At 46.2% G+C, this 12,712-nt stretch overlaps 1 protein-coding gene and 1 long non-coding RNA gene across 5 annotated transcripts in view; both read left to right on the top strand.

The window, feature by feature from the left end:
- The window catches only part of GLIS1 (GLIS family zinc finger 1), a 224,727-nt gene that overhangs the window by 155,642 nt on the left and 56,373 nt on the right, over positions 1–12,712 (top strand). The window lies entirely within an intron of this gene.
- Positions 11,141–12,712, top strand: part of LOC105887311 — a 24,433-nt gene continuing 22,861 nt past the window's right edge. For all 4 annotated transcript variants that reach the window (XR_001161435.2, XR_002774215.1, XR_002774214.1 and 1 more), the window contains exon 1: positions 11,141–11,152. This is a non-coding gene — a long non-coding RNA (uncharacterized LOC105887311). The remainder of the gene's footprint in view (positions 11,153–12,712) is intronic.

Below are 12,712 nucleotides of genomic sequence, written 5' to 3'. Positions count from 1 at the left end.
TTTAGGACCACTGCCCCCCTCCCTAATGAGAACACTGAGGGTGGAGAGTGAGTGTCACCGAGCAGGTTGGTGAACCCAGAGCTGGTGGTTGCCCTGTACACTGCTCCCCACCTGGCCCAAGTGTGCGGGTGTTTCCCTTGCCTGCTGGGGGAAGCCAAGGTGTGGTCCTGTGAGCAAGGGCCGCTCCTGCTTCCGTTGATAGGAACAGAGGGTCTGCCGCCTGCAGTCAACACCTCTGGGGCTCGTGCCTGCAGAGCGCCAGTTCTTTAATTGTCTCCACATTGTGAACCCAGGAAGGTTTGTCCTGACAACCAGTTATGAAATCAGCCAGGAGATCGCCCTCCCACACCCCGAGCTGTGGTTTCAGCCTTTCAAGAGCTGTCTGAGGTGGTTACTAGGATAGAAATTAGATTCACCTGGCAAGGCCCCACCTCCCTGGCACGTTCGTGAAAATGCTGAACCTGCTCTTTACATCTGTCAAGGAGGCAGGCCTGGGGTGGGCTGGGCCCAGAAAGCCAGGCAGGGGGAGGCAGGAGCCTCCAGTCCCCATTGGTGTCGGGGGATAAAGCCAGCAGGGCCTCATCACAGCATTCTTGGGCTCGAGTGCTTTTGCCTTTGGGCCCCTTCCTCCATAAAAAGTATTAAGCATTATATTTTATGACAGCATTGGTATAAAGACAAACATATTAAGTATTCAAAGCATTTTCTTTGACCTAAAAATTTCTTTTTTCTGATCTTACATTAAAGGATTTTCATGCATCCTTAGAAGTACAGTGGACTCTAGGGACTGTGCCTGCTATGCCTAGTGTATAAGTGGACCCCAAAAGGAAGACTTTTAGAGACTGGGGTGCTTGCAGTACAGTCCATGTTTTGCTCCACCCTTTCCCTTCTCTGGGCTTCAATTTCATCCTCTGTGAAAAGGGGGAGGTGGAGGAAACACCAGAAAATTCTGCTGTGATGTTCTAGTTTGTTCCAGTCTATTTGAGTCTATTTCGTCTGTGTCTTCCTTTAAGAATTCTTGGGCATTTGCAATAAGAGATCCATGTACAGCTTCACTGACATCACTCAGAGAAAAGGACGTGAAGACTGTACGCAAAGAACCTAAGCTTATGTAATTATTCCTATTGAATGCTGTGTTTTCCTGGAGCTTCCTGATAGCCAAGGCAAAGAGGGCAACTGGTTGAATTACAGGATTCTCTTTGTCTAGGAAAGTCAGCAGACTGGCCAGTTTGTTTGCTGGGGGCAGTTTTGTCTGTATACTAAATCCTTACGAGGCCTTGGTAGGGGGCAAATGAGCTGATGGCTAGAGGAAGACTGTACAAATGAGGGAGCTCTTATCGTGATGACAATGCAGTCACCAAAGAACACCATTGGCCTTATTTTCACAAATAACTGTACTAATGTTCTTTGAGGAAAGCCACAGGCAAGTAAATACTGGCTGTGGAGATACCTATGTCCTTGTCTAGGTTGTTCTCTGTCCATGCTTCTGTCCTCTGAAGTAGCCGTCATTCTCCCCACTCTGCAGACGAGGACACTGAGGCTCAGAGAAGTAACTTGACCTCCGTCACTCAGCGGGACCTGACTTCTATGACAAGCAGCCTCTCTCTGCAGACTTCAGGCTTCAGTCTGTTACTTGGGACTGCTGCAGTGGATCTGAGAAAGAGGAGGGCAACACCCGTGATTCATGTTTTGATGAGGTTCTTGGGGGGATGGGAACCTAGGAGAAAGAGCAGCCGTCGGCCTGGGTTAGGGTGGGGGAGAGGAAAGAGGCCATCCCGGGAGGGGTGCTCACATGGCACAGGCCAGGAGGTGGGATGAGGAAGCCTAGGTTGGGGTGGTGACAGAGGGAGAGAGAAGCTGCTACCTGACAGGTTCCTTAGTTAAGCGGCAGAAACCTACTCTGCTGTAATGCGTCCTCATCCCCACCAAGAACTTACTGGCAAACTCTTGGAACTGCGGCCTCAGCCTCTCTGACTAAGGGAAGAGGACCCGATTGAAAATAGGCTTGATCCCAGGTCCCCAGGGGCCTCAAGGTGCCTACCCAGACGCCATGGCAGGACTTGATACTCTCTCTCCTGCCCGGTGGCCGGGGGCAGGCCTGCTATGGTAGGGAGTCCTGCTGGCCAGGCCCGTCTGCCCCAGCTGAGGGGGTGACACAGGAAGTCACCCCTGTTCACACCATCACCTCCCACTCTGAGGGATTGACTATGTACTGTGGGGAAACGGACACATTTGTCAGAAGGGATCGCGCCTGAGAGAGAATTGAGAGGGATGCCACAGGAGGGAGAGGCCTGCGGCGCACACAGGCAAGGGGAGCCCAGCTGGACCTCATTCCAGGCCTGGCTTCACGAGCAGGTGCTGGGGAGGAACGTGTGACTTGGCTCGGAACATGCTGAGTAGGGAGGTGCCAGCTAGAAGGCCCCGGAGAACAGGGTTGTACACATCTGAGGCACACAGAAGGGAGGGATGTTGTCAGCTTCGAGGCAGACCTAGAACCACAGGGGGCTGCAGGAGTTGGTCCGTGAAACCGGTGCTGGAGAGAGCCCACAGTGAAACCGGTGCTGGAGAGAGCCCACAGTGAAACCGGTGCTGGAGAGAGCCCACAGTGAAACCGGTGCTGGAGAGAGCCCACAGGGTGCATGGGTGGGTGCTGGGGAAGAGTCTGCGTCAGGGAGGGTTTCGTGTGAAGCAGAGAACTCCTGGGGCTTGGAGTGTGGTTAGAAGGGCTGGAGGGCAGCTGAGGGACATTCCAAGGAGAACTGACTGCACAATGGCCAGGGTGGCTTGGGGCAGGGCAGGGTTCAGCCCTCAGGTCTGTGCTGGCCCAGGTGTGTGTGTGCATTCATGCACCTGTGTGTATGTGTGTGTACGTGTGTGTCTGTGCGTGTGTGCTTGTGCTTGTGGGTGTATTGTGGTCGTTGCCCTCTCAGCAGCTGGCATCCATACTGTGTTTGATCAGAGAGTGGGTTGTGCTGGCTGAGCAGCTGAGAAGGCTTGGAAACCAGGGAGAGGCATCTGAGCTCGGCATCAAAGGAAGAGAAGGCCAAAGGGACGTGGAGGTTGGGGGTGAGGGGTCAGTCAGAGACATAGCTGGAAGACAGTGGTCCGTCAGAGTGATCAGCCTGGCCATGAGCATTTTACGTGGTTCGCCTCCAACTGTGAGATGGGTATTATGCTCTCTGTTCTATGAAACTGAGGAAACTGAGGCTTAGCAAGTTAAGTATCTTCTGTGTGGTCACATAGCACATGCTGGAGCTGAGATTTGTCCTTACAGTCTGATCCTCGCTCCAGTAGCATCTGAGTCTGGGAGGGGTGGTTGAGGTCGACAGAGGAGGAGGGTTGGGGAAAGAGCCCCAGTGTAGAAGGTCACCCACAATGAGGCTGTCCCTGGGCTGGGGTGGAGGCTGGGCACAGCAGCAGGCCGTGGCTGATGCTGAGTGTGAGGTACACAGGAGCTTGGGTCCAAGCCTGGTGATAAGGGGGATAGGCTTCCAAGAGGGTGGGGAAGGTGTGGGGAGTGTCCAAGCTGTGGAGGCGAGAAAGGGCGTGAGAGCCCTTTGTTGAGTCAGGTGCAGTGAGGGCAGGGTGGGGTCGATTAGGGTTGTCTTTGCCCAGTGGACTGTTAACCACACAGGAGTGGGGTCACTTGGTGGAGCCCTGCCACCATCCCCAGCCCAGAGCAGCTCCTGCTGGTATCCAGCTGTGTTCACGTGTGTTCTTTCATTCATTCGTTCATGCGTTCATATTTGTCACCAAACACCTGCTCTGTGCCTGGCTGGTGCTGAATATGGGCCACAAAGCAAGGAATCCTGCCCCGGAAACTCGTGGTCTAGACAGGGAGACACACTCGTGACCCGAGTTACACAACTGCAGGATGGAACTGGAGGAAAATAAACAGGAGCTCAGCGTAGAGGACCTAACCAGGGTAGGGACCCTTCAGGAGGAAAGCTGGAAATGAGTTATCCAGGTACAAAGAGTGGGAAGGGTGTCCCAGGAGAGGGAATAGCATAAAAGGATTAGAGATGCGAGCTGCAAGTGGCCCAGAACATGCCGTGATATCAATCAGACTGGGAGCTCAGGGGCTGGGTGATGAGGACCTTCTGTGTCAGACTGGGAGCTCAGGCTTTGTCTGCACGGCTGCTGGGACCCACCAGTGGGTTGAAGCTGGAGGGCGTGAGGAGTGTGTGTACACAGAGGTACATGCACGCACTTCCTGTGCCTCATGATGGGCAGTGAGCTCACAGCCATGCCAGGACATTAAAATCTGTGGCCTGTTCTCGTTAACTCATGGGTAGTTCTGGAAGCTTTTCCCAGAACACAGTTGATGTCTTTGGTTGCCATTTCCCAGGGTTTCATAACCCCCTTTCTCCCAATTTATATAGGCTGCTGGAAAACACTGTCCCTGCAAGCAGTTTTCCAACTTGGCCATGAATCCTCTGTGCTGGGCCAGGTGTCCAGTGAGGTCCCAGGCCAGGCAGCAGGTCCAGGCAGGGCTGCTGCTCTGCCCCTGCGGGGATGGCACTGTTGTTGAGAAGGTCCCAATGCAGGAGCCGGCACTTGGGTGGGGAGGGCGTCCTCCTTCCACCAGGCCCTGGCTGAACTTGGCCCTCCTCCCACTTTTTACCTCTCACCTGTAGACCCCACATCCAAGTGAGAATCCTGATGCCCCTCATGAATGGTACAGCTGGAACCACAAGTGTGGTTGGACATAGGACCAAGTGAGGCTGCTTCCTTTCCCTGTACCAGGGACCAGCAGCCATCAAGATCCACCAGCAACTCCTCAGTCTTAAGAAGGATGAGGAGTTTCCTCCCTGAGGGCTGCCTGTGCTGTGTGACTATGGGAAAGTTACTGTACCTCTCTGAAGCTTCATTTGCACAGCTACAAAATGGTGTTTAAGTGGGTATTCCAGAGCAGACCCTGAGAGGAGGATTGGTATAGGTGGCCTCCCATAGGAGACCAAGACCGGGTACTGCTACAAGGGCAGTCATGATGCCTGTCTTCCGAAGTGAGTGGGGTTCATCCATTCATTCAGCAATCTTACCGAGTACCCAGAACATGCCAGACAATGTGTGAAGTCAGGTGAATGGGGCCTGAAGGGAAGGTAAGTTGGTAGGGCCATTGTAGGGGAAGCTGACCAAAGACCCAGGGACATCTGGGGGAACCGAGGCTCAGGGCTGGCTTGACTGGGGAGGAAGTCAGAGCCAGGATCACAAGAGCAGAGGTCAAAGGTGCAGGTGGCCTCACGTTAGGTGTTGTCTGAGGCCTGGAGCAGGCTGCAGGAGGGGCAGCTGTGGTCTGTGTACAAGCTAGCTGACCTGCAGCAACTGCTGCCCTCATTGTCATTGCCTTGCAATTTGTGTGACAATTTGTATGGCACAGAAAGGAGCAGAAAGTATGCTCTGAGTGTTTATGTGTTTGTAAAAGAGCCCCTCAGATGCTAGTCTTGCAGAGTGGCCAGGAGGAAACCTGTGGCCTGACCTGTCCCAAGGGATGTGTTCAAGGTGAATCATGTCAGCTTTTTTGTGGGGGAAGGGGAGACAGGTCTCACTCTGTTACCCAGGCTGGAGTACAGTGACATCATCATAGCTCACAGCAACCTCAAACTCCTGGGCTCAAGTGATTCTTCCTGCCCCAGCCTCCTAAGCAGCTGGGAGTACAGGCACACACCACCATGCATGACTAATTTTATTTTATTTTTTCTATGTTTTGTAGGATGGGGTCTTGCTATTGTCAGGCTGGTCTTAAACTCCCAGCCTCAAGCAGTCCTCCCACCTCAGCCTCTCAAAGTGCTAAAATTACAGGCGTGAACCACCACACCCAGCCCCAAGTTGGCTTTGAGGACAGCACGGAGCCCTCGTCCCCCAGGCACTCTGACCCTGGCACCCTGGCTTCTGCCTTTCCTGCTTCTGAGGGCCTGTGCTTGCGTGTGTCTGCGTGCTCACCACCATGTGTCTGTGTGTGTACCTGCGTGTCAGTACCGTGGGCACGTTTGTATGGTCAGGTGTGTCTCTGTGGGTCAGGATGTGGTGTGTGTTCCTCTGAGTGTCTAAGTGTGTGTCTGTGTAACTATGTGTATGTGGCTCGTGTGTCTGTACACCTCTGAGTGTCTGTACCACGTGTGTCTGGAATGTGGGCTGTATGAGCCTGAGGAAGGCATCTTTGCTCCAGGCCACAGTGCCCAGAGGAAGCACCACTAAGAAGGGCAGGCTGGTTTGGGTCCCCAGGAGTTCTACCTGCTCTCCTTCCCCCATTCTCAAAGTTCACAGGGTAGAAATTATTGAAACAGGTTTCAACCCTATACCAGGAAGGACTTTCTTTTGAGACAGAATCTGAAGTTGTTGCCCTGAGTAGAGTGCCGTGGTGTCACAGCTCACAGCAACCTCCAACTCCTGGGCTCAAGCGATTCTCCTGCCTCCATCTCCCAAGTAGCTGGGACTACAGGTGCCTGCCACAACTCCCAGCTATTTTTTGGTTGTAGCCGTCATTGTTGTTTGGTGGGCCCGGGCTGGATTCAAACCTGCCAGCTCAGATGTATGTGCCTGGTGCCTTAGTCGCTTGAGCCACAGGCACTGAGCCCAGGAAGGACTTTCTAATAGCAGGATCCTAGAGGAGGGGAGGCAGACATCCCCTGAAACTCTACTCTGTACCAGGCCTTGCACTGGGCCCTGGGACACAGACATAATTCAGGCTGAGTTCTAGCCTTCAAGAAGATGGAGAGGGATCAGTAAACTGATAGCAATAACCCTGAAGACTGGCTCCCCAAGAGAATAATAAGAGCTAAAGTGATTGATCCCTTAGCATGCTAGGTGCTTTGCTAGGCACCCTAACCCATCTGAGCTGGGTGCTGTTTTACAAACAAGACACCGGAGCCCAAGTGGTGAAGCATCTTGCTTGGCCCCTGCAGCAAGCACAAGCGCCAGAGTCCTGAGGCCCGTGGCACTCCGTTAGAATATAAGAAGATTGATTTGTAACATAAATACAGAGAAGGATTTCTTAAAACAGAAGAATACAAAGGAAAGATTGATAAATTCAATTCATTACAACGAAGAGCTTCCATTAAAAAGAAATAATGCCATCAAGAAAATGAAGCTGTAAGTCACAAACCAGCAGAAAGTATCAAGAATTCCTATAAATCAGGGCGGCGCCTGTGGCTCAGAGGAGTAGGGCGCTGGCCCCATGTGCCGGAGGTGGTGGGTTCAAACCCAGCCTTGGCCAAAAACTGCAAAAAAAAAAAAAAAGAATTCCTATAAATTGACCCATTGCCCATAGCTCAGTGAGTAGCCAGCCATATACACTGAAGCTGACGGGTTCAAGCCTGGCCTAGGCCTACTAAACAATGACAACTACAACCAAAAAATAGCCAGGTGTTGTGGCAGATGCCAGCTACTTGGGAGGCTGAGGCAAGAGAATCGCCTAAGCCCAGGAATTGGAAGTTGCTGTGAGCTGTGATGCCATAGCACTCTACTGACTGTTTCAAAAAAAAAAAAAATTCCTATAAATCAGTGAAAGACAAATGACCAATAGAAAAATGGACAAAGAATGTGAAAGGCACTTTTACAGAAGAGGAAACACGAATGGCCTTGAACTATGAAAAGGTGCTCACCCTCATTAGTAATCAGTTAAGTGAAAACTAAGACCAGGAGATACCATTTCACACCTGCCGGACTGGCAATGTTACATAACAGCGTTATTGAGGCCGTAGAATGAGACTTCTAGACACTGCAGGTGGAGTGCAAAGCAGAATAACCGCTCTGAAAACAAGCTGGCATTATCTTAGATTCCCTAACAGAGCAATTTGATTTCTAGGCACACATGCTGGTGAAACTGCCCCACAGGTTCAAAAATGGACGTAAACAAGAATGTTCATGCCAGCTTGGTACTGGCAGAAAACTGAAACCCAAATGTCCATCAACAAGAGAACGGCTGAAGTTTGAATTACTCACAGCATGTAATATTACACAGTGGTGAGAGTGAATCAGTTCTAGCCACACACAATAATATGGGTAAATACTAGAAATACGTTTAAAATTACTTCTAAATTTGACACTCACATTCATTTTTATCCATTGGAAGAAGTTAGAGTATATGGTGTGAGGTAGGGATCCAATTTAAATGTTTTCCATCTGGATGTCCAGTTGTTAGGGCTGCCCATCCTTTGTCCAGTGACCGGCATTGCCACCCTGTGTGTCCTGGTCTCTCTGTGCCTGTGAGTCTGGGAAGGCACTTCTCTTCTCTCAGTCAGTTTTTCTATCCCTGTACTAATATCATACCACGTTAATTTACCATAGTTTTGTCATAATATCTTGCAGGAAAGTCCATTCCCCTACCTCCAGCTCCAGTCTTCTTTAAGTATTCCTTGGCTATTCTTGCTCTTCCACAGATATTTTAAAATCAACTTTTAAATGAAAACCCATGTTGAAATTTTGATTGGCATTCCATTTACTCCACTTTGGGGTGAGACGGAGCTCTTTATGATTATTCTTATCTAGAAGCGTGTCATTTTTTAATGACTTTCTACAATGTTTTATATTTTTGTCCATACATGTATCTTTCTCTGAAAGGTTTATTCATAAGTTTCTTAGGGTTTTTGTTGCTATTGTGAATTACATCTCTTTTAAAAACATTTTTTTTTGTTTGTTCCTGCGGAATAGAAATACAATTCCTTTTTTAGTATTTATCTTATATTCAGCAACTTTGCCAAGTTCTCTTATTGTTTTTATTAATTTTTTGTGGATCTTTTTCAGATTTCTGTGCAGACTCCCATAGATGGGAATGTTGACCATTTTATTTTTTCTTTTTCAATTTTTCTGTTTTCCTTTTCTTTTTGAGAAGTAACAATGATAGTAAACATCCTTGTCTTTTTTTTTTTTATTAAATCATAGCTGTGCACACTAATACTGTCATGGGGTACAGTGTGCTGTTTTTATATACAATTTGAAATATTTTCCTCAAACTGGTTAACATAACCTTCATGTTATTTTCTTAGTTATTGTCTTAAGACATTTATATTCTACATTTAGAAAAATTCACATGTACCCTTATAAAATAAACATCCTTGTCTTATTCCTGATTTTAAATGCTTCTAATATTTTACCATTGTGGGTAATGTTTACTGTAGGGTTTCCACAGATAACCTCTGTCAGATTAAAGACCTTCTGTTTTTAAAATAGAATTTATTTATTTTTATTTTTTTGAGAGAGAGTCTCACTCAGGCACCCTGACTGAGTGCCGTGGCATCATAGCTCACAGCAACCTCAAGTTCTTGGGCTCAAGCAATCCTCTTGCCTTAGTTTTTCTATTTTCTTTCTTTTTTTTTTTTATTGAATGGTAACTATGTACATTACTGCACTTCTGGGGTACAGTGTGGGGTTTTCACACACAATCTGAAACACGTCCATCAAACTGGTTAACATAGCCTTCGTGTCATTTTCTTAGTTATTATTTTAAATCGTATTTACTCTTAGAAAGATTCACTTGTACCCTTGTAAGATAAACCTCAGAAGTGATCCCTCCAATCCCCCTCCCTCTACCCATTCCCCCCTCCCCACTCCCCCTCACCCTTTCATTAGGCTGTTATTAGGTTATAGCTTACATATAAAAGGTATAAATTAGTTTCATAATAGGGCTATGTACATTGGATACTTTTTCTTCCATTCTTGTGATACTTTGCTCAGACGAACTTTTTCCAGCTCTATCCATGTGAACATGAAGGACGTAAAGTCTCCATCTTTAGTTTTTCTATTTTCAACAGAGACAAGGTCTCGCTGTTGCTCAGGCGGGTCTCAAACTCCTGTGCTAAAGCAGTCCTCCTGTCTTGGCCTCCCAGAGTGCTAGCATTACAGGCATAAGCCACCACACCTAGTAAAATTTATTTTTTGAGCGGTTTCCATTACAGCAGAATGAGTGGAAAGTACATAAAATTCCCCTAAATCCCTTCCCTCCACACATACCTAGCCTCCCCAACTGTCAGCATCCCACATCAGAGTGGTAAATTCGTCACAGTCAATGAACCTACCTCAGCACACCATTATCACCCAAAGCCCATAGTTTGTTTTAAGTTTCACTCTTGAATTTTGACAAAAGCATAAGGACACGTATAAACATAATGACATATGTCCACCATTGTACTACGCAGAATAGTTTCACTGACCTAAACATCCTCTTTGCTCTGCCTGTTCAAACCCACTTCCCTTGGCAACTGCTAATCTTTTTACTGTGTCTGTAGTTTTTAATTTTCCAGAATGTCATATGATTGGAGTCAGACAGTACGAATCCTTTCAGGTTAGCTGTTTTCACTTAGTAATACACATTCACGTCTATTCCACGTCTTTTCGTGGCCCGAGAGCCCATTGCTTTTTAACACCGAATGATACTCCCTTGTTTGATGCGCCGCAGTTCATTTATTCATTCACCTACTTCATCACATCTTGGTTGGTTCCAAGTTTTGGTGGTTACAAATAAAGCCACTATAATCTCCTATATGCAGGGTTTTTTGTGGACATAAGTTCTCAGCTCTTTTGGGTGAACATCAAGGAGTGTAGTTCCTGGATTGTATGTTAAGAGAATGTTGAGTTTTGTAAGAAACTATCTTCCAAAGCGGCTGTACCAATTTGCACTCCCGGCAGCCAGAAACGAGAGTTCCTGTGGCTCCACATCCTCATCAGCGATTGCCATGGTCAGTCTGGGGTTTTGGCTGTTCTAATGGATGTGTAGCGGTATCTCAGCACTATTTTAATTTTCAGTACCCTAATGACGTGTAAGGTTGAACATATTTTTGTATGCTTTTTGGCCATCTATATAAGATATCCGGTCAGATCTTTTGCCTGTTTTTTAATCAGGTTTTTTTATTGTTAAAGTTTAAAAATTGTTTGTGTATTTTAGAGAACAGTCATTTATCAGAAGGGTCTTTTGCAAATATTTTATCCCAGAATGTGGCTTATCCTCTCACGCACCCGATGATGTCTAGTTCTTCATTATAAGGACGACCAGCTTATGCAACATTTTGAGATTTTATGGGTCATCCTTTTGGTGTTGTATCTAAAAACTCATCGCCAAACCTCACGTCACCACGATTTTCTCCTATGTGTTACTTTCTAGATTTATTTCTCGATGTTGTATTTTCCATTTTGGTTGGTCTGTAATCCATTTTGAGTTGATTTTTTGCGAAGTCTACGTCCAGATTCTTTTCTTTCTTTTCTGCATGTGGATGGCCTACTTGTTCCGGCATCGTTTGTTGAAAAGGCTGTCTTTTCTCCACTGTTAAAGATCAGTTGACCATAGTTATGTGGGTCTGTTTCTGGGTTCTCTATCCCGTCCCACTCATCTGTCTGTCTGTTCTTGTGCCAATACTAAACTCTCTTGATTACTGCAGCTTGCTAAGAATGCTTAGAGCCAAGCCGTGTCATCCCCTGACTTGGTTGTTCTCTCTCAGTATTGTGCTGGCCATTCCGGGTCTTTGCTTTTCCATATAAACTTTAGAATTAGTTAATTGATACTGGAAATAGGACTAACCGGGATTTTGATTAGGATTGAATTGAATCTGTGGATCAAGTTAGGAAGAACTTAACCTCTTGACAATATCAAGTCTTCCTATCCATGAGCAGGAATGTCTGTTTATGTAGTTCTTTAGTTTCTTTTATCAGAGTTTTGTGGTTTTCCTCACATAGATTATCCACATTTTGCTAGATTTATATCTAACTATTTCATCTTTAGGGGCCGCTAATGTAAATGACACTGTATTTTTAATTTCAAATTCTGCTTGTTTGTTGCTGGTATGTAGGAAGGTGATTGACTTTTATATATTCATATTATGTCCTGCAGCCTTGCTGTAATTGCTTATTGGTTCCAACATTTTAGGGTTTTTTTTTTTTTATCAGTTTGTCTGTATTCTACATGTATTTTATGTCATCTATAAACAGTTTTATTTCGTCCTTCCTCATCTGAATGTCTTTTATGGCCTTTTCTTATTACATTAACTAGGACCTCCAGTAGACATTGAAAAGGAGTGGGGAGCGGGGACATCAAGTTATTCCTTTTTATTCCTAATTTGCTAAGAATTTTAGAATATATGAGCATTGGATTTTATCAAATACTCTTTCTAATCTATTGAGGTTGTTTTATATAGCTTCACTACTTCAATTTATATATATGATGAGTTAATTTACAGATTTTTCTGAGGTTAAATAGTTCTTACATTCTTGGGATCCACCCAAGGTGATTATAATGTGTTATCTTTACATCAATCAATTCAAGATTTTTGCATCCTTTTTTACGAGTTGTGTTTTCTTGTAGTTCTCATTTCTTATTCTTTTCTCATCTGATTTCAATAACAGGGTTTTATTGGTCTTTTAGAATGAGTCGAGGAGTATTCCTTTTTTCCTATTCCTTGAAGATGTTGTATAAGATTGTGATGATATGTATTTTGAACATTTGATAAAACTTGCCTATAAAACTGTCTTGTCTTAGTCTGGTGTTATCTTTGCAGGAAGTTTTTAAACTACTGATCCAATTACTTTAATTGGCATAGAACTATTAAGCCTGTCTGTTTCTTCTGAAGTTAGCTGCTCCCCCCTCTCCCCAGGCCCCAGGAATTTGTCCCTTTTGTATCTGCTTTCAAATTTATTGGCATAAAGTTAGTCATAGTGTTCTCTTATTTTTTGTTAAATCTTTGCTGTATCTATAGTTACGTTTTTCTTTATGTCCCCCCCCCCC

This window comes from Otolemur garnettii, unplaced genomic scaffold (genome assembly GCF_000181295.1).
Source record: "Otolemur garnettii isolate 467f Iridium unplaced genomic scaffold, OtoGar3 scaffold00066, whole genome shotgun sequence".
Taxonomy (NCBI): Eukaryota; Metazoa; Chordata; class Mammalia; order Primates; family Galagidae; genus Otolemur; species Otolemur garnettii.
The sequence above is the reverse complement of the archived record's forward strand: the minus strand, read 5'-3'. Positions and strand labels throughout refer to the sequence as shown.